This window comes from Salarias fasciatus, chromosome 16 (genome assembly GCF_902148845.1).
Source record: "Salarias fasciatus chromosome 16, fSalaFa1.1, whole genome shotgun sequence".
NCBI classification, from domain to species: Eukaryota; Metazoa; Chordata; class Actinopteri; order Blenniiformes; family Blenniidae; genus Salarias; species Salarias fasciatus.
The window spans coordinates 12,618,862-12,639,253 of record NC_043760.1 but is presented as its reverse complement, the minus strand read 5'-3'; the positions used below and the strand labels follow the sequence as shown (position 1 = coordinate 12,639,253).

General features: G+C 42.1%; 1 protein-coding gene across 1 annotated transcript in view; it reads left to right on the top strand.

Moving 5' to 3' along the window:
• tmeff2a (transmembrane protein with EGF-like and two follistatin-like domains 2a) overlaps window positions 1–20,392 on the top strand; it is a 141,210-nt gene that overhangs the window by 94,488 nt on the left and 26,330 nt on the right. The window lies entirely within an intron of this gene.

Genomic DNA, 20,392 nt, shown 5'->3' with positions numbered 1-20,392 from the left:
TGTGTATTTTTACTCATCATAATATATATCCAACCTCTGTACAATGTTCTAGAGGTAAAATTCACTGGAGAATATTCAAATAAAATATAATTTTAGATCCATTTTGCCTAACATTTTCCAAATCACAGTCAAGATTCTCCTCCTTCGGGAGGTTGCAGGTGTCTGTAGCGACAGTAACTCCACCACTATATGTAAGTTGGTTTGATTGAGATGACAACTGGTTGTTTACCTTTAGGAAACATGTCTTTTGAAGACTGGGATAGTGTCCCGGTGGCTATTGCTCAAAACTGGTTTTCTGGGATAAACGCCCTTTCTGTGTTGACTTTGAGTTTGTTTTCCAGCGATATCTTCCCCCCACCCAAGGGCACACTGGTTACATGTGACTGTAGCTTTCCACTCACTGGTAATATATACGTAGTTGTTGTTCTTTCTGTGATGGACCGTTGGCTTTGCATGAACTGAATGGGCCCCATCTTGCAGCAGCCTTGGGGAGCTCACACTCGTCCCTGAATTTCTTTGTCCAAACCCTTGATAGCCACAAAAAAAAACCCATTCGTTGGTTTCAGATTGATCTGACCTGTTTTCTGTGGGGAGTTAAAACAGACTCAAGGCTAAAGATAATATCTGCCGTTCTACATCTCCTGCAACTGAGGTGAAACATTCAGCTTGGCATCTACTGTGTCGCTGCATCAACTCCAAGTGGGAGGAATGGGCTGATCCCAGTTGACCTTTAATCATCGGGATGCTGTATGTTGTACAAATCACCAAGGAAACAATGGAAGGCCCCGTTCACATGACAACGTTTCAAGTCACTACGAGGTTCCAGGAGATTATGGACCGAGAGTCATGACACTCTGGAGGCCGCCATTGTTGTTATTGTCCATGTACTCTCGCATATGCGGATCTATTTACTACAGCCGTGGTTGGCATGTGCAATAGCAGCAGCCGTAGTCATTTTTTTGTTGTGCTTTTGTTGTATTATAAACCCAAGGTCTCATTGCAGTTGTATCCTCTGTTAAAGCTTAAGTTCTTGCTTTACAAGGTCAAGCGAGCAGCTTATGATGGACAGGTTGAGATTTTTTTTCTTTTTTTCTTTTTTGACTGACATTAAAAAGATGTGAGCTCTTTCCCAACATAACATTTTGATGTCTCTTTCGGCCACATCAAAACTCGCAGCTCAAGATTGGATTAAAGTCAGCATGAGATGTTTTCAAATGTACGTCCTTGCTCTTTGTGGTTGTGGAAAAATAAGTCTGTGCCCAATGGCAGCATGGATGTCGGGCAGTTTACTTTCATCATCCATCCTTTTTTGCCTCCTCCAAAGAAATACTTCTGCATTTTCTCTCATCTGTCGGACTTTGGATGCCTCCGCTGTCACGTGTCTGTTTGGCTGTTTTTGGCGGAGGCCATGTACGACTGAATGATTGCCATGCAAGCAGCTAAAAGCAGCTTATTGATGGTATGATAGTGTGTTTGGCACAAGAGCCATATTGACAGTGTGTCAGAGGCATTTATGACATTGGAATGTCTCCCTGAGAAAGTCTGTGGCTCAGCTGCAGACGACTCGTACCCTGAAAGTCCTGCTGAATGCAGATTTGGGCTTCTTCTTTTTTTTCAGAGAGATATACACAGCAAGTTCCTTTGTAATACAAGTGATTGAAGTGCTTCTGAATGACTCAGAGTAATAAGTAGGGGAATGAAATGGGAGCTTTTGAAACAACTGTCGGATACAGAAAATCCGCCCGAACACAAAAGGGTTTTAATAGCAGCTTTCTACAGGAACGCCGCTTCCTATCTGACACGTTTAAGCCGCCAACCACAGTGTGTGTGTGTGTGCCTGTACCAGTGTTTTAGTACATCAGACTGTCTGCGTGGCGCTCTTAAGATTCAGTGCTGATGTAACCTCAAAGGAATCTTTTTTTTTTTTTTCACCTTTAATAACATACCAGCTTTTGGAAAACGGTAGACTGTTTTAATTTTATAACAAGAAAGAGAGGATAGATTTTTATTTACCCTCGATCGGAGTGAGTAAAGGCCTTTTTATGCTGTTGTTTAAGTACTCACAAGACTTCTACTCAAATGTGATCTTCTTCTGTGGCTCCTGCATCTTTTTTCTAATACATCTAGAAGCTTATGTTTGACACACCTGGCTAATAGAGTTTTATAACTTCCTTTCACCAAAAAATGCACAAAAACACAATTTAATTTATGCTAATTTAGACCGATTTTTAATTTGTCGTAAAATAAGAGTAAAACTCATCGAGCACTTTCCATTCAAACTTTGTGATATTTGTTGGAAATCTGCCAAAGTTACAGGTACCAAATTGAATTTAAATTCCACTCTTGTCTTTTTCTTTTCTGAGGTGCCTTCTTCCTGCCTGCGGGATACGCACAGCCAGATTTAAAGGGACATTTTGTTGCTTTTAACAAGAACCGTGTAACGCTGTCGGGAAAGTATTTAAAAAGACATAAAACTTTGCTGGAGCAGAAGGAGAGTGCGCGACGGCGGTACAGCTCAAAGCCAGCGTGTTACAAGAAGGACTTGCTGTTCCACGCCATGCCCATTACATGCCACGAAAACTAGTCCGAAGCTGAACGAAACGAAGCGGCCGTGGCTCGCTCGGTAACAACCACAACAAATGATACGGTGTGTAATTACACTGCTGGTCCAACGTAGAATTGGCTCGTAGTCATTAGTCAGCTGCTGCCTGCTTCATTTGCCGTGTGGGTTCAGCGCCTGTAAGGAGAGCAGGCTGGTCTCCTGTTTCGGACGGGGCTTTAATCAGCAACGCAACGCACAGATGGAAACTCAACTCGCTAAACCACCAAGGAAATTGTAAGAATGTCAAAGAGAGCATTGATTTTTTTAAACACAATTCTTAAGAGTAGCGGACACAACACAGCATTGAACCTGAGCTACCGGTGATCGTGACAGGAGAGCTCATGCGAGCTAAACTAGCATTAGCCTCAAAACCTACAATATTCATAAAGCTCTGGTTTTTGTTTTGTTTTGTTTTTTGTTGTTTTTTTGTTTTTCAAGATACTGCAGGTTACACATGATGACTTAAATGATTAATTTTTTTCACCTGTTTGTTTTTTTCTGTCTTATTTGGCCTACCTGCTGTCTCCAACTTGATGTCATGGACTGAAATTATAACATGCTGTCTATAAATCATGATTATGTCACAGTAGTTATGGTAAATACATAAAGTACTTGTGTGATCACAACTTGTTGTATCTGTTAAAAATTAAAAGCACCATTTCAAATTTTCCAGCTGTTCTGCTGCAGTTTATCAACTCCAAACTGAATATATTTAAATGGGTTTTTGTAAAAAATAGTTGTCAGATGATCGAAACCATTAAAAAGCACTTACATGCAACTGGAAATATTGTTGTCCTCGTCCATTATATTTGCATATCTAAACGACAACTACCACTTTAGTCATTGAAGTGAGACCTCGTTTTTTGATCTTTTAAAATATCTACATGAAGTTTCAGATATATTCTCCTGCCCCGTTAAATTGGTATGTGCAACAACACTATTAGCTCTTTTAAAAACCAGCTGCAGACGTTTTCGTACAGGAAGGCTTTTAGCGTTTAACTTGGTGCATTTCACAATGTTTTTGTCTTTTACTGTGCCCACTTTGTGCTTTTTACCAGTGAAAGATGCTATAAAAATAAAATGTACTTATGTTAGAAATAGATAAAGAACATGATGGCAAACTGAAGCCTTGATCTCCCTTATCAGATGGAAACTGTTAGAGAATGTGCAGCTAAATGGAGAAAAACTGTCTATAACATGTTTCTTTAGTGGGAACCACCCCGTGAAATAAACACACAAGACCTAGTTTTGATATTTGTTGCAGCTCTCGAAGTGCTGTGCTTTGTGTTGACATTTCTTTCTAAAGAATGTTTTCAAATTAAAAACAATGACGACAATGACAACGACATGTTATCCCCTGAAATGTTGTTATGTAAAGGAGGCCTAAGAAGTTCAGACAAACTGTGGATGGATTACTGTTGATACTGTCACAGTTTTTCACGATTTTAACCATCTTTATTACGCGCGCAACAAATTCAGCAATAAAAACTAATTTCCTCTCAGATAAGATGGAGCAAATGCTGGTGTGAAAAGGCATCCCCCCGACCCCGCTTTCTCCTGCAGCTGCATATTTCTCACATTTAATTCCTTAGATTTATCCAAAAACAGCTACATTTGGTGCCTGAAAGCTGCAATGAGCATTAATCAAGGTTTATGGAATCAAGATATGAGAGAAAAAGTGATATAATTTCACTGACTGGTTATAATTACTTGTCACATGAAAGCATGTGGAATCTGCTAACAAGTAATTATCATGTGAGTCAAGCTGCATATTAACCTTTTTTCATGTGGATTTCTACACAGACTGAGATGCATTGAATTATTTTGTGAGCTTACGAGACACTATAGATTCTATTTTCGGCTTTTTGACAGAGCCGAGCTCAGTGTTTGTCTCGCTGCTGTTGCTTTATCGCAGAAAATGTCACAAGAGTTGTATCTGTCTCATAATTAATTCTCGGTAAGAAAGAGAAAAGCGTTCTTCGCAAAACATTAACATGGGGCCGTCATTAAAGAAAACCTCATTTAATTTAATTGCAGCAGGATTTTTCCGCTGCGGAGGCGCAGGTGTGTTCTCTAAACATGGCTGATTAGACCACATCTCGGTGTGCACACACACACACACACACACACACACTGCCTCAGCCTCCATTGTGCTTTCAGCTTTGTTGTCGCATGTCACGCCCGGATGTCACATACCTTCGTTTTTGGTGTTTATTCACTTTGACATTACATAAAAATGTTGACATTGTCCTCAGCTGACATGGAATTAGCACAGGGGGCAGTGTAGGCGATACGCAGAGTCCTGTGCTTCCTGTAGGCTATAAGGCTGCTGGAGGTGTGTGTAGCGTCGAAGCAGAGGCCGTGCGTAGGTGTTTCGTGGCAACGCATAGCCTTTGGAGTATGAATTAGTCTCTAATTATGTAATAAGTCCTCATTCTGGTGCTTGGTATCAGCAAGTAGCTAAAGGTTAGTACTTGCACTGCTTTAAAATAGTGGTATCAGTGCATCTCTACACAAAGCCTGTCAGTATCTGATTCATTTCATGTGTTATCGGAGAAAATAAAAGCTGACATAACAGGTATTTTTTTCCAATACACACACCCAGGTGGTCTGCCTTCGACCTCAACAGGACACATAGCGAAAGTATGTTTTTTTTTTTTTCTCCCTTTTTTTGCCAAAGGGCCACTCAGCAAACACAAGTGCACCACAATTTTCCACACGGATGGATAGAAAAAGATAGAGACGGAGGGGGGAAAAAAAAGGTGTTTGTTACTGGCTGCCAGCTCATCCCTGCAAATTCTCCACATTGTGCCGGGGCTCGGAGAGTAAATATGCCAAGGATAGAGGAGAGCCTCACTGCTGGCTGCGCAAGCTCGGGGTGGGGGGGAATTAATTGAATTTCCAACAAGCACACTGATGTGACATATTGATAGGAAATTCGAAATCTTGTGCGTATGAGGGCAAATAATGTTGCAGTGGCTGGAAAGGAAAGACCAAAAAAAAAAAAGAGAGAGAGAGAGACAGAAAAAAGAAAAACAGCAGTGGCCAAATAATGGCGATCGGTTGCATTTTGCTTCAGTGGCTGTAGCTGCCACAGCTATATGAAATTAAATGGACTTGAAATTAAGCAGAGACAAAGGCGTGAATGATTTACTGGGGTTGATTTGAAAAAAAAAAAAAAAAAATCCTTTTTACGGCTTAATAGACAGCAAGTGCTGTGGGCCAGAGCTGTGGCTTTGTCATAATGCATTAGCAAAATCAAACTTAAAATAGATGGGTGTCCTCTTTAGGACACAATAGCCTGGACTGCTTTCTCCCCGCGTTATTTGAAGTCCAATGCGGCTTGCTTTAGGCAAGTTCAGTGTGTTTCCGGATTAAAAAGAAGGAATCTTGTCTGGGACATAACACAGAAAAGGTCTGCTGCAAAAAAAAAAAAAAAAAAAATGTGTGCATAAAGCATGGCAAATATACAGGGAGAAGGCACAAAAGCTGATTCCACACAGTGTTCTGCGTGCAGCAGTGCTCTGTGAAATGCTTTTTGTATAATCATATTCGCCAGCCTTGAACTCCACGTTACTTCATGAGTTTGGATTTTTAGGTTTCTCCTGTAAGAGGCCCATGACTAATTCAGGACCTAAATAAAGAAGCAGCCCCAGACACTGCTGTAGTGAGAGCAGGAGGGGAAAATACGGCATCTGTGACTCATGTGACTATCGATGAACCTCAGCTGAAGGTCACCCCGGTCTGCAATGTCATTAATCTGCTGGACTAACTGGGACTCGGACTTGGATTCAAGAATGAATCTGTTTTTTCCTCCTCGTCAAATCACTTGCTTGTTTTGGCATTTTCTCAACAAGGACACCTCCAAGGTTCCCCAGAAAGTGTGAGCTTCTTTAAATATTCATGTCCTCATTTTACCGAGTTAAAATTAAATGCCTGGTATCAAACACTAAAGCTGCGTTCACACCGCCAAGTGCTTTCCGCGATTTTGCGTCCAAAGACAATTGAAAACAAATGGGAATGCGCGTTCCAGCCGCGACGAGACGCGTTTTCGCGGCACGTCGGGGAGTTGACGCGGCGCGGCGCGATTTTGCGGCAAGCCAATCAGAGAGCGTCTTTATGGTGACGTAGGTCAGGGAGCGGTCACCGGTGAAAGCGACACTCATCCTGGCGCAGCTCCTGGAGCAAATGGTGAAACTCGCCAAACTCTACCGTCTGTGGATAATATCGTGCACCCAGGCACGTGTCGTTGTCTGGCTTTATGAAGCAAATAAAACCAAGCCACCCGCTCAACAGGGTTAGCCACGATGCCGCGTTGTTCAGCGCCGAACCTCAGAATTGACGCGTTCAGCTTCTCGCGTTGATGCAATTTTTGACGCAAAATCGCGTTTGGTGTGAACACAGCATAAGAGAACACCTCCACATGGGCCGGTATTCCCAAAGTTTTCCCACCATCCACAGTGTCCTGTTCCTGTTTGATGGCACATGCTGAAGGTGACAGTAGATGTGCCGTTCAAACAGAACGCAGGGTCTAATCCTCTCAAAGCAGGGAAACAGAGGAAGTTTTAGAGCCATAATTCCTCTTTTTAATCCATTCAGAACGGCTCTGACCCAGTTGGGGACCTTGTTTGTGGATTACGTGAGCAGCTGCGGGGTTGCTGCCAGTGGTTGTTGCACCTGAATGAAGCCGAGCCTGGTTCCTGTTGGATTTGTGGGAGTGAGAGGGAGGTCACCAAGAGTTTCAGATTGTACCTCCCACAGTCCCCAAACAAGCAAAGCTAATTGGTGACACTCTTTGAAAAGCTGACTTTGACAGGTGCTGCTGTCCAAACAGATGAATAATAAAACTTTAAATGCAGCTAAACAAAAGCGGGGTGGCCAATAACGTACATCTGAGGGATCAGATTCCAGATAGATGACTATCAGGTTCACTTGACGGAAAAAGAAAAAAAAAAACACTATGAATGAGGAACCCACAATACCTGGAGATAATACACATGGGAAGAACATGCAAACTCCACACAAAAATTCCCGGCCTGTATCTGAACCCACAAACTTTTTACAGTGAAGCAGGACAGGAAAGTATTTGAGTTTTTCAGCATCTTCTCAGGAAAGGTCTGTCAAGCTGCAGCCAAGGCAGAACCCTCAAGTCATAGTTTGGCCAACACACATTTTGTCTTAGGTGTGGCTGATGGATTGTCAAAGGTCGGGGGCATTTGAATCACCTCTTCAATTACAAATGACAGTTATCATTTCTGAGTGGATTGTTCTAAGTCCTGAGAGCCGATTGATAGATTGTTGAATCCATTCCTTTTCAGGTCAAACTCGGCCACAGAATTCAAAGCAATAAAGTACGATGCACAACTCTTTCTTGGTCTGGCATAAAGTAATGAACAAGTATATTCAGAGCCAGTCCTTTATAAATGACAGTTTGCATTATTTTACATAAAGATATGGTTTCATCCCTCCTTCAATGAAGGTAACGGGCTCAATATTCAAATGATCTGACAGGTTTCATAGTAGCACTGCGATTGGATTTGTGTGTGTCGTGTTTCCGTGCCAATGCCCACCAAGAAATTTTCTGGGATCATTATTTATGTCGCCATCATTATTGTCCCGGGCCTGATTCATTCTGTCATTTGCGTCACTGGAACAACCGCCCTTGGCTCCCGTGTTGGAGGTGCTTGGCTTCTTCTCGTTTGGCCTTATGGTTGACAAATGACTTTGTGGAAAGCGATATGGTCTCCTGCGGGGGGGGTGGGGGAAGAAAGAATAGAAATTGAATCCTAGCTCCTTTCTGCAGTCTCATCTGTCATCTTTTCAATATTGATGTCCATTATGTTTATGGATTATTCAGCTGTCTTCTGTTCCCTGGCCCGGCTCACCATGTCAGATCAGCCACGTGGGGCAGCGGCCCGTTGATAATGTCATTTTGATTGATGGCTTTCATAGTTTAATTGTCAGCACGGTCTTTTTTTTAATGGAGCGCCCCACACAACTGCGAGATTGCATCTTCGATGAGTCAGAGTTCAAACTGTGTGTACCGTTTCGCTGTGCGATGTCGATACGGCGTGGCTGCGGGACAGATTCTGTATCATCATCTCTCAGCCATTATCAGCTATTTGGCTCATGTTCATCGCTTCCTGTATCGCCTTTCATGGATCACATGTCCATTTACGGGAAGAAAACAGCCTTCGGTAAGATTTATCACACCTGCCAATAGGCATAATTTTGTTTTGCTGGCATGGTGCATTTATTTTGTGGCTTGTATATAAGTCTTTCAGAATGCTCAATACGACTGAGTATATTTATAAGGAGAAATTTATTGAGGTACTTCCAGCTGAAAACTAATGCAGTCGACGACAACCACCCTGCACCTCCACGAAGGCCGTAATGTTCAGCTTGCTGACTCAACCGTATGATCGACTTGGAGGCTGCAGTTTGTGCTGCTGAGACATTTCCTTTGAAATTTGTGACTTTTTCTTGGTGAAAAACAAAGAGTGTGTTCTTGGCGGTTTGTGTATTATCTGTACTGGACCATTGTCCCCGAACAAATATCAACTTCTATCACCCTTTATTGTTTCATAACTGTGATTTCATGTGTCTTACTTTGTTTACTGAACTATCTTTATTGTTCCCCTTGGGGAAATTCCTGTTTTCAACACTGACCCATCCTATTTCTGTGAGGGAGTGTGCAGCCACAGTCCAACGCTCCAGGAAGCTGATGAGCGTCAGTGGTCTTCCTAAGGATCCAATAGTGGTTACCTTTTCACTATGGGATGCAAACTTGCACACTTTCTTGCTCAAATCCATTATAATAATCCTTAAAGAAAACAATTATTTTTTCCCATTGAAGGGGTTTGTTGTTGGTTAATGATTATTTCATGATTTTTCTATTTTAAATTATTTCAACAAAATTATTATTATTAATATTTTATTTATTTATTTATTTATTGCATCAGCCGTTCTCACCATCAGCAGTTTCTTGACTTTTTTCTGGGTTTTCTCTTAATTTTTTCTAATTCTGATTCTGCCCTGTGGCCATCACATATGAAATAGATAAGGCTGTCAGTAGTTTAAAATTTTAAATGATTTGATGATCATACTTTTTCTTTATGCAATCGCACTTCTCATTCATAGTAAGAATTCTGTTCTTTTTAATTTATATGCAATAAACACACATTACCCATTCAGTTGGGTGGGTTTTTTTTTTGTGATGTGTATATTGTGCATATTGAACGTTTAATTTGATAAATATTGTGCGATTCCAAAAGTGTTGAATATAATTTGAATATAAAAGTTCCTGTGCATGCATCAATTTAACTGATGTGGGTGATAAAATCTTTTTTTTTTCTATGTTCAGATTATGTCTGAACTCAATTGTTTTTTGGTCATGACAATAGCATTTTCTCAATTCTTGACTTTCCGAGGGTCCAATTAATTAATGCAACATTGTGTATTTTTATTTATTTATTTATTTATTTATTTTAATATTTTTTACGAGATGCATTGTTGCTACTTACCAGATGTAAGTATGTATTTCTTCCAGGTAGTGTTTCAGTTCAACAGTTTTACAGAGGACAGGGAACAGGCTCCTTTCGCATTTCTCCAACCCTAGTGTCAGAGGAACATTTTGAAATTACAATAGCAGCCTTTTTCCTAAGTAATTTATGACAATTGAAGTCTCTCATTAATGGCTCACCTTGTAATTGAGCCATATTCCAAATGGCATAACACCAAAACATTAACATTAATTTTTATGACAGGAAAAAAAAGACATTTTTTGGACAACAGCTAAGCTTGCTCCCATTTCGTAATTGACACTGTCAATGTGTTCCAATGATGAAAGATAGTAATTCAGCATAATTCCCCATAATTAAATCTGATCTATACTGCATGCCGTTCACAGCTCGGTGCTGGCACATGCAGTTGGGAACTATTAGTCAGCTCAAGCTTGATACCAAATATAATACATTTTGACCTGGATATATCTGAAATTCTGTTATTATTGAAGCAGCAAAACCCAGCAGTGGTGCTGTGACACAACTCTATGAATAATGAAATTAGATATTTTTTTTATAATACATCATAGTGGAATATTCAGCATACATTACATTGAACAATATAGTTTTATTACTGAAGTGAAATTAGAGGTGAACATAATACAAGTGGACCCAAAAAAATTTCCTTGTGGTACACCATAGAGCAGGGGTCGGCAATAAGATTTGGCAGTGGGCCACTTTTTTTGGGGGGAAGGGGGGGATCGTCGGTAGCGGCGGCATACATCCACAGATCGGGTGGTGCGGGGATAACGGCGGCAGCTGATGCATGCATCCGCGCACCGCGGACCCGAGGGGGAGGACTGTCAATTCGGGGTGCGTGCGTCCGCTCCAGGGCCCGGGGTGTAATGCGTGCGTGCGTGCGTGCGTGCGTGCGTTCGTTCGTTCGTTCGTGCGTTCGTCAGTTCCTCTCACAGGCTGGATTGGACGGTTCGGCGGGCCGGATCCGGCCCGTGGGCCGCCTATTGGGGAACCCTGCCATAGAGAATATTTTGTTCCAGTCAAATGATTATATGAATGAAATGGCTTGTGGTTGTCCGCACTGGTGATGACCCTAACATCAGCAGACACTCCTTACTTTCAGGAAATTTAGACCCTGTTTTGTTTACACAGCAAACTTTTCAGGTGAAAACACATTGATTTTGTTTCTAAAAAAAATGTCACTTACACACTGTTTTGAAAATGATGTCCGTTCACACTGAAACAGCAGAAACACTGAAAACAATGTAGTTTCTCATACAGCCACTAGTAGGTGCTGCTGGTTGTCTTTGTAATGAAATCACACACACGTGCTTCGATAGTACGGTATAGACATTAATCATGTTGAGTACACAGATGGACAGTATGGACAGAAAACAAAGTTGGATTGCTATTACGAGCGGCTCCCAAAGATAAAACTATCAAGTCCCAGGAGAATATGGACTGAGAGTCATGACACTATGCAGACCGCCATTGTTATTGTCCATCTACTCGCACCTGTGCAGAAGAATTACTGATGATAACCACGTTGTGGCATTTTCAAAAAGCTACGTTTTCCCCCGTTTCAACACAAAAAGTCAAAGCATTTTCAGGAAGTTGCATTTTCAGTGGTTGCAAGCACCGCCATCATGCAAAGGAACACCTCAAACACAGCACCAGTTTTCTGTTTCCTCTTGAAATTGTCATGTAAAGGAGTCCTTAGAGTCTTAACTTATTACTAAACATATGCTTTTGGACCGCCGGAGGAAACTACGGTCCCAGACTCAAACAGTGCTCAGTGCTACACCACCCTGTTCTCGCTATGAACTTTTTTGCGGCGATTGTTACAGTACTATTCATGGTTTCCCTCCGTGTCTGTTTCAGTAAGCACATGTACGATATATATCAGCCTGCACGTCTCTGCGTCTTCCTCTCATCCCTCACCACTCCTCTCCATCTCTCCCCGGCGTGTATGCAACCAAGGTCGTAGTGGTCTTGCTCTGTTTTTCAGGGGTGTGTAGGCTTCATTCATCATCTGTGTGATAGCCGCACACAAGAGTGCCCTAAATCTCCCGTTTGTGTGTGTGCGTGTGAGTGTGGGTCTTTGTGTGTGTGCAGGCTGAGCGCAGTGGTCTTCTATTCCCACTGTATGCTCACTCGAATGAATGATCGTTTGTCTCTGGTTTCCCTCCAACTCTTTCTTTATTTCACTAATGCATAAATAAAGATGCTCAAGTAGCATAGCCGTGATGTTCTCGTATGCATATAGTAGTAAAGTGCAATATATGCCGAAAGAATGTACATTTGTGTGCCTGCACCCAGCTCTAAAGAGTGAGATAAATTAAGGACGAAGGAAAAAAGTAAAGGCAGAGAAGAGACGCCCACTCTCGTCAATAGTTAGTACTGTACTTTTGGCAGCAGTTGCGGCCTTGGGCTAATATCAATAGGTTTCTATCTGCTTGGCACATCTGGTCACTTCAATTCGTCCCCTACTCTTTGCCAAAGGACTTAACTTCCATCAAGTTACACAGGGGCTGTCAAATCCGGATCACACTGGGACAGAGATCAGTTGGTTTTCGGTCACTGAAGCCAAATTTCTGTTACCACCATAAGCTGAGCTGTTCTGATCAGTTTTTACTTCCAGTTTATAAAATTCCTTCTTCCTGTCAGCGCTAAATATGCCTTCTGGAAAATACTTGCCCAGATGTCATGGGAGGTTTTTTCAGCAGACCATAAAAGCGGCACTAGGTGAATCATACCTTCATCAGCACGTCCCATCTCGGCCCTGAAACCCTGCAGCTCATTCAGAGGACTCATTATGGACACTCCACCAGAGCTATTCCTGCACTGACAGTTTTTAACTCTCGCTTTTGATTTTGTCAAAAGATATGTCAGAGCTATGAAGGCCAGAAACATGCATTTCAGTTTCATTGGTGACTGTAACTAACAAATAAGTGTGAATGTGGGTCTGATTGTGTGTGTCTGTGTTTAAACCACCTTCTGTCCTTGAGGAAAGTGCTGGGATCCGCACCCCACCACGTTAAGCTGAACAGAACAGGAAAGACAATGGATGGACGGAGAAAAAAAACAGAACAGTAAAGTGTCTGGCTAAAGAGTCGTGTTGCTTTAAAGCTCCTTGGCACTGGTTCTAAGAGTATCTGCTACTCTGCTGGAGGGATGCGCATCATTCTTCTGTTCAGTCGAGTCTTTGATGACGGTTTTTTAAGATCACTGACTGACATGTCAGTACAAGGTCTTTTACAGGTGGTCAAGTGAGTAGAGTTATAGTAACTGTGAAGGCCGTGAAATGTGATTCACAGTATTTTCACTCACAACAAACCATGTGGGACCTTTCTGAAGCCTGGCATCGCCATCCTTAAAATGCTGCCTGTGGACATAAACGGATCTATCCACAGTTCTATTATGCCTGCGTTGCTCAACTTGGTTGAGGGGAGTTTGGGCCAAGTCCAGCTGACGGTCGGTGAAAATGCGAGATACCTTGGACGTTTTGCCAATTCATCAAAAAGGTTAACGTAGAGTCAGACAGCCACCAATTTAAAGTCAATAAACAATAAGAACCGAAGCAGCAGTGAAGTGCTGTATTTATACTTGATAGTACGACATAATTATTTAGTTTATCATCAGTTTGTAGTTTTTAACCAGGTGTTTCTATTACATAGTGCTGTTGAGTCAAATCCTCCAACCTGAATGGTTTCAAAGTCTTCGGTATCATTCCATGACCAAATTACAAATATGTGCTGATCAAATGCAGAGTCTTCTGGGAGAAAACTCTTTAAGCCCAGTGAGCTTCACAGAGAGATCCTAAGAAGCCCTCTTCTTTGGTAGTGAATAACTACAACCAGACGATGCACTTGCTGCTGGGTGTCACGATGAAATGTGAAGAGATTTAGCCAGACTTTCAAACTAAACTAACTTTAAATTTCAGGTGTACCCAACCCAGAATACTTTTTTTTCCTGTGTATATTTGCTATCTCTACACAAATGTTGTTCCACTTTGTCATGCACAGTGAAAGTCCCTGGTTGTATTTCGCAAGTTACAGGAGGAGAGCCGTTGCAGCAGCGCTCGGGCTCAGCAGACTGACTCAGTCAGCTGCTGCACCTAAATGAGCTCCGAGCCTGTCGGTGCCTTCCTCCCCTCGGAGCCGTGCTTTCCCATTTCATACAACCAGCCCGGTGAATGCACGGCCGACGTCGTCGGTGGGCATGCAGGCTTAAATGCAGAAGTCACAGTGCAGAGTTCGAGTTTTTTTAAAGCGAATTTGTGCTAATGCACGCATGAGCGAGCTCCACTCAGTGGTAAGGAGATTAAAGCCGCTCTTTAACCTCTCCATGTAGGTTCACAGCACCTTTGCGACTCATCCACCGTACTTTCCTCCGCTGTCATTTCATCCCTTATCCCGCTTATCTCCTCTTTAACTCACCATTTCGCCATAATCTTTTGATGCGTCAAAGTAACTTAATCCTGAAATTCTCCCGCCTCTTCCGATTCCTTTCGCCTTGTCTCGTCACATGAAAGCAACACCTGCCACACGTTGGCTCAACTGAACTGATTGAAGCTAAAAAAGAACAAAAGGGGTCGAGAGGATTTTCTTGAGGATGAAGGTGAAGGGGGGCCGGCGACCAGACGACCGCTCCAGTCCAGGCGTGGATCGATACTAGGTGATGTCGAGGCTGGTGGGGGGGTGATTGCGGGGGCTAATCATTTCAGTCATTACCCAGCCATGTCCCCTGATTCCAGGGATTAGCAGACATAGAAACAGAGGAGATGTTGTGTTAGTGCTACAGGAGACTCTTCCAGGGATTTGAGGAGTGGAAAACATGGCCGGTCCCCAGTCGCTTTTGGTAATTGTGCCTGCAGTGCTATGGAAGGGGCGGGAGAGTGTGTGAATGTGTGTGTGTGTGTGTGTGTGCATGCAGAAGGTGTCGGGTGCACTGTAGGGGAGATAAAGAGACGTGTTGGTATTTGCATTGTGCACACACGTGTTTAAAAAGATGAGAAAGTAAATCAAAAAACGTGCACACGGGCTCTCTCTGGCTCCGACCCTCCCTTCCGTTCTCTCCCGTGCAATTGTGGGAGAGGAGAGTCGTGGGAGAGCTTACATGCTCGCCTGCCCACAAGCCTTTATGTGGAGCTGATCATTTGACAGTGTGCAGAGAGGCTCGGCTGCCTGCAAGAATGGAAAATTGGTATGGAGTGAGTGAGAAATTTCACACCCCACAACAAGCAGGACAGGTGGAAATAAAGGGAAAATTACATTTACGTCAGTGGTCCCAAAAAAAAAGAAGAAAAGTCCCAATTGGCTAATTCAATCTTCTACAATCCCAGTACAGACTGCAGCCAGAACTGTGATGTGAGCATGAAACCCAGGTTCATTAAACTGACCTGTCAGACACTGGTGAACAGTTGGAACCATGTGAACATATGAATGAAGAGGGATGGGTTTAGAAGTATTGCTGGCATTACTGCGTTTAAAAAGATATCTAAATATATAACTCATCTGTTGAAGATGAAGGCAACTTATTGCATGGAGTTAGATTGCAATTTTTGCTTCCTTATATTATCAAATAAAAGAAAAAAATAATTTTGTCTTACTGTTGTTTTTAACTTATGTTTAGTCACATTGTTGAACTGAAATTTGAATAGTTCTGGGGGAGAGTGACATTTGTATCTGCTGCTCATCTAGAAGAAAATATGATACACTGTTTGACCAAAACTCGTAGAACTTCATTCAACCTGGTAGGAGATATTTTTCCATTTTCAGAAAATCAAACAATTACGAGGTGAAATGATTACAATCTCATCAAAAAAATAAATAAATTTAATGATAATTTCTGTTGCAAAATGCCGTGAAATGGCAGAAAGGTTTTCCTGTCACTGTTACATTATGCATGTTTTCGCAAATTCACCCCGAAAGCATGGCCGGTGAGGCTGGTTGTGTCGTGTCGTGTCGTGTCGTGTCGTGTCGTGTCGTGTCGTGTCGTGTCGTGTCGTGTCGTGTCGTGTCGTGTCGTGTCCGCTGTTCTGAAGAAACGCGTAACCTCTTCCTCTTGTGGGTAGGGCTTGGTCCACGGGCTTTGTGTTTGACACCCCTGGTATATAATCCCTGACCTGTGCGTTCTAATGACAGTGGTATATCTCAGCCTTTACTGCAGGTTTCTAACACTAATGGCGGCTACATCGCTTCTACTCACAAACTCAGTCTGCACCTGATTTATGAGACAGGAAAGATGCAATCAAAAGATTCTCCAGTGTTGTGCTATGCAAATTTTAAATCTAAAGTATTTGAAGATTGTAAAAAAAAAAAGAAAAGTATTTGAAGATTTGCACGTACAAGGGGCTAAAAGTGTTCTTGCTGATGAGAGAAATTATAATCAATGCTCTATTCAGTAGTTGAAAAGAAGATAAATGTGTGAGTTATGAATACAATGCTGATGAGGAAAATCAGAGAAAACTGTTGCACTCCGTTTCCATTGATAAGGACGGGCTAATTGCAGAAATGGCTCCCTGTATGTTGCACCCGATACATGTCAAGGAGAGACTTAATCAGAGTTTGTCAACAGAAACATTGCTGAAGATGACAGTGAGGAGCAGAATTCAGATGTTTGGACACATTCATTTCCTTGTTACTTTTTCAAAGGAGCTCTTTAATCCCACATTCTGGAGTCAGCAAGAAAAAGTGTAAACAAAGCAAAGCTCTAAGTGGCCACCTCTTGCACATTCTTGGCCTTCTGTCAACTCGCTCCATGAGGTCTTTCCCCGGAATCGCTTTTCCCAACAATCTTGAAGCAGCTCACACATATGCTGAGCACTCCTTGGCTGCTTTTCCGTCGCCGTGCGATCCAACTCATCCCAAACCCCCTCTCAGCTGGGGTGAGGTCAGGTGATCGAGCGCGCCAGGTAAATGATTCCTTCCGCACTGCGCTTCTCTTTCCTGTGCGAACGCTCCTTTTATAGCCTCGCAGCCTGCTTTGGCTCGTCACGCTGTGGAAAAGTCGAAACCAGATGGGTCGTTGTTGTAGCCGTGCTGGTTTTGTGTTGCCTCGAATTCCGATTGAATCGCCTCCTCTGTGTTAGAACCACCCAGGCAGATACCATCCGCTCACCTTCTCTCCTGCTCACAAAGACGCTGCGGTTGGACCGAAAAACTCAAGTTTGGACTCGGACCAAAAGGAAAGCTTTCCCTGATATCCATTGCTTGTGTTTCTTGGCCCGGGCATTTCCCTCTTTCTTTTTGGTCCCCCATAATAATCCTTTCCGAACAACCATGGAAGCCTGATTTACACGGTGTCCTCTGAATAGCTGATGTTGACATGTGTCTTCGTCCTGAAGGCTGGGAAGCCTTGAGGCTTGTTCTAAGATTAGTGGTTATCTGGTAGCTTATGAACTTTTCCACAGCAGAGCTGGGTTTTAAAAATCCGAGCTTGAAGAGGCCTTTTCCTCCGATAGCAACATTCAGATAAATCCTAAACGTTCTTCAATTTTTCTTAATAACGGATTTTTATGTCTTAAATCAGTGGCTTCCAACCCGTTCCACTTGTGAGTCCATAAACACAATTTAAACAACTCAAGCGGAATCTGAACGTTATCCCTTCTTGGGTTGAGAAACAGCAGTAATCTCAAGCACTTAAAGAAAAGAAGAAAAAAAAAGACTCCACCAGTTAAATTTCAACAAGACTCACTTGTTAATTTCACACTTTCAGGTGATCTACTCATGAAAGACGAAACCTATTTGACTTAGGTTTCATGTGAGTGTCAGTTTTTAAGTGATGGAAGACTTATGAAATAAATTAATAGTAATAAAATAATAATAATAATAAGTGGGTATGAAGAGTTCTGTGTAGAGCAGGAGCAGACAGAGCCAAAGTGCAGGTTTCATTACTGCTGTAGATGGTGAGGATAATCCGCCCCTGGGATGCAGGGGAGGAAAGATGAAAAATCCCAACAAATTATTACTACGTCAAAGTGATTAATTCCCTTTTTACACATTTGAAGTGAAAAAGCATATTTTTTGTTTCAGAAAATGTGTATGTTTACACAGCAACATTTTGAAAACAATGTGGATGATGTGGTTTCTAGAAATTGCACACAAGTGTGCAATGAACGCTACGCCAAAAGCATTCACTCCAATACATCCAATTCATCCATTCGTATGAACAGCCAACCAAGGACTGGGGTCACGACACTCTAGAGGCCTCGCGCATGTGCAGCAGTATTTAATGCGATTGACCATGGCCGTGGTGCACGTGTGCAATAGCGTGTCAGAGTCTGAGTGGCAGTTGCTTTCAGAGAGTTGCGTTTTCAGGGACTCTGACTGTTGTGTAGACAAACGCCCAAAACGCAATGGAAGTTTTCATTGTCACTTGTTGATTGTTGTCAATGTTGTCGTGTAAATGGGGTTCAAAGCTACTATATAAATAGAGTTTCATCTTGAGATTAGCTTTGTGAACACACCAAGAAGTCAGTAGTTTAAATTCTGAAATATCCACTCATTCGGAATTCAAAGGCATGGTTGTCAACAGTAAATAATGTAAAATAAATTAGTTATATGTGAAGTATTGTCAGACATCTTGCTTTCTGCTTTCATCACAAATATCACTCTGAGTGAAAGTTAATTATGTTTATGGAAGTGTCGTATTTCAACTGCTTTCGGTCAAGTTCGCTCTTGAACCCTTGAAAACAGAATCTAGTCTCAATGAGGTTTTTATCTGGTTAAATATAGGGTCATTACAAAAATTTTAATTTAAAAAATGGTTGTATAACAAAAAACAGCACCAACCAGTGACTGGGCATGCAAACTACACCGACCAGCTGCAGTTAAATGCAAATCAGCAGGTCAGCTTCTCTGAAACACAGATCTGAATGTTGATGTCTTCAAACCAGTTAAACCTCAGAAGACAAGATGAGGCCTGATACATGTACTTCTCATCATAGTGTGTTTTCGTGGCTTATTTAAACTGTTGTTTTGGAGAAAAAAAAATTGGTTCTCTTCATTTGACTTGCAAATTAAAATCCATACATACTAAAAAACCTGAATCTGACTTAATCCCATGTAGGTTATCTAATAGGAACTCTACGTAAATTCTTCATTTCTTTATATGCGAAAATGGTTTTGGTAGATTCTTTTTTTCTTGTAATAATGCTTCTTGGGAATAGATCGGGTACTGTTTCATCCCTGCTTTCCTCTGTTTTCCTCCCACGAAGCTCAAAACGAACTCGCCGTTTAGCATAAACAGAGAAGATGAAAAAAGGGTAATCTCTTACACAAATGTAGCACCTTTTATTGAGGTACTGAACTGGTTTTCTTCTTGTTAGCATGAGTGTGTTATTTCTCTTCCCTTGATATTTATTTGTTCATATGCACATATTCCAACATAATGCTCGTGTTTCATTTAGTGTAGCTGCTGTTTTTGTTTTGTTTTTTTTGTTGAGAGCGGCTTCCAATTTCGATTTTCATCCAGGATTTATTATCTACAAAAACGAAGAAAAAAACTCATGAGGCCCCCAGTCAGTAACTTAAAATAGACCGGAGTCTAAAATTACACACGAGTATCTTTTGCCGAAAAGGCTTTCTCCATCCACGCTCATCCCACTGATTGGCTGCACACCAGCGCTGCTTCACACCCTTGTAGTCGTGCCAGTCCTCTGACCCGAAGGTAAAGCTGTGAATACAGATTGCACATCGTTCCACGCGACTGCAAGCGTTTCAGCATTCAGAGGACGCGCCGCCTCGCCGCCGTGGTTGTCTTCTAACACCTGCAGCTGCAAGGAACACCTTCAAAAGAGGAAGAAGGGGAAAAATATATATATAAAACCACTCAAAGCTAAGGCAGTTAAGGAGCTTAACGTCCTCAGTGAAGTCGGCTGCATTGTGGCTTTGGACACGAGCAGAAATGAAAATGTAAATGAAAGCGTTGGGATAATCAGAGCCAACAGCAATCCCTTAATGTAAACGTTGAGGCAGCGGCATGTCCGCGCGCTGCCGAGATCCAACTTGACTTTGACCTCAAAAACGAAGGAGCTGAACCCAACTTAAGCCAGACAGCGGAAAATCAGGCTAAACCTCTTTCTACCAGAGTTCTTTCCAATTCAATCCAGCATGTCACAAGGGATCACAAGAAATAACAAAAGTTTCAGAGGGGTGGAGCGAAAATGAAAGACGCCACACAAGGGAGCAAAAATCGTGGTGGCAGCAGTGTAGGTGTGTGTGTGTGTCGTGCAGAGATTAAAGATGTGACATAGGGGAAATGATGC